The sequence below is a fragment of the Cyprinodon variegatus genome, unplaced genomic scaffold (genome assembly GCF_000732505.1).
Source record: "Cyprinodon variegatus isolate N-32 unplaced genomic scaffold, C_variegatus-1.0 Scaffold114, whole genome shotgun sequence".
In the NCBI taxonomy this organism is placed as follows: Eukaryota; Metazoa; Chordata; class Actinopteri; order Cyprinodontiformes; family Cyprinodontidae; genus Cyprinodon; species Cyprinodon variegatus.
The window spans coordinates 772,207-774,297 of NW_015150567.1; the positions used below are offsets into that span (position 1 = coordinate 772,207).

Genomic DNA, 2,091 nt, shown 5'->3' on the forward strand with positions numbered 1-2,091 from the left:
GGTCCCTATGTCCTCCAGCAGTCTAAGCCTATAGCAGCATAACTGTAGAGATTAGCTCAGGTTATCCTGAAGCGAAACGTCTTCAAATCCTGGAAACCAAGTCCAGTGGATTGTTTTTAAACTTTTACTGAATCAACGAAAACATTTCACACTACAAATACTTTGAGTGCTTGGATTATTGATTGATTCTTTTCATGCTTGTTAAAGGATAGATGCACAGACACAGATAGATAGATTCTCTATGGAGGTGTTAATCAGTGTTGGTAAAGGTATCTCAGTTATGACATATATGCTATGAAATTCACAGCTGAACATTGCAGCTCACTGAATAATATATAGATATATAATGTAAATACATATATACTGTACATATATATGTAAATAAAAAGCAATTGTACCTTTTACTACTAGATAGAGATAAGAGATCATTACATCTCCTTTCAGGTGTATTGCAGGTGTATTGCTGCTGGATCACTGTTATCTGTGAGTTTTATCAGCAGCCTCACATGTCCTATCTTATACTAACCTGTTCTTATGATATAATCTGTCTCAGTTTGTTTTTTTACAGATGCAGAAACAAACATGAAACAGGAAAGAAAGCATGATAGTTTAACCTGGTAGACTGTCCTCACTAAACCAGACTTTATCATTAGATTGGATGTTCTATGAAAGGTTTTTTAATTGGTGGGTCATGCAGGTCGTAAGAAAGGAACAGCAGGACATTTACCTCTGAGCAGACTGACCTTTGATCTTCATAAAAGGGAGGCAGAGGGAAAAGCTCCTTGCTCCTCTGTCAGCTGTAGATTGAACAGACTGCAGAGGCTCTGCTCCATCCTCCACTCTGAGGTACTGTTCTGATTTACTGTTTCACTTTATACCGTTTCTCTTCTTTCAGCCTCGTTTTGACTGCAATGCTTTGGTCAGTTTATTGTGGATAAACCTAAGAAGCACAGTGCAGATTATTTATTTTGAGTTGTTAAAGTACATCTCAAGTAAAGTGTATTATGCATCATTGGTTTAAAAATTACTAATCTAAACTAAAGGTTTTAAACATGTGTTCATGCAGCAGCTCAAAAAAATCCATCTATACCAATTCAATGAAATTAGTTTATTCATGACTATCATGGGTTACTATGATAATTTCAGCCAGAATAATAACTTTTTTCATTTCACTGTATTTCAAGAGTGAGTTCCACTTTTCTTTAAAACAAGCATGTTAGTTCATGGTGCAGCCGTGCAGAAGGTAATATTGATGCTGTTCATTGTTGATTCTGATCTTAAGCCTTTTTGCTCATAGCAGCAATGATGTCCAGATTATTATGTGGAAAAGTCTGGTTTCGTAAATAATTTCAGTTACTCCTTTTAAATGGATTTCTAGAGCACCTTTAAGTTGGCACTATTTTTTCCTTCGGTTCTAGCCTTAGATTTTGCAGCTTTAAAACTGCAGATAGACCAATACAGCTTTTTAAGACCCATGCTCATAGCGATTATGTTGGGATCAGTCTAACTGATCTTGGATATGGATACAGATTTTTGGGGGTACATTTGTGAAGGAGATAATTTTTTCCATCTCTCTATTTTACCTTTTAAAAATAAACAATGATAACTGTTACTGTCATGTTGGGTTCAAGGCGTCTAACCCACATGCAGAAACACACTCGGAAACAGGGAAAAAGTTAAATGATTTATTAACAAGGTTTCACAGACAAAATGTTGCACTGGTTCTGGGTTCTTCGTACTGGTCACGGGAGGAACACCACTGAGGAGGACAGAGCAGTTAGAGTTGATCCAGGGAAAATTGGTAGTTACAGATGACGAGGTAAAATACCTGCTCAGAGATGGATCTGATCAGCAGGGGGGGAACCATATGAGTCCAGAGGCTTGTCGGCAGGCAGAGGGCTGAGGGCTGAGGCAGAGACTGAGACTAAGCGCACGCAGGCAGATTCCAGACAAAGGTTTCTCTTACCAGGATTTCAGGTTTCAGGATAGTCAGGATCTGTGAGGCAGAGAGAAACAGGATCAGACAGGTTCTCAAAGATCAGGGTTATAGATCAGGCAGGCTGGCTCAGGTTTTGCTAACCATTACTGGCA

General features: G+C 38.5%; 1 protein-coding gene across 1 annotated transcript in view; it reads left to right on the plus strand.

The window, feature by feature from the left end:
• The first annotated feature begins 802 nt into the window (after positions 1-802).
• abcc12 (ATP binding cassette subfamily C member 12) overlaps positions 803-2,091 on the plus strand; it is a 43,591-nt gene continuing 42,302 nt past the window's right edge. The window contains exon 1 of the mRNA XM_015375181.1: positions 803-846. The gene's annotated coding sequence lies outside the window, so the exon portion shown is untranslated. The remainder of the gene's footprint in view (positions 847-2,091) is intronic.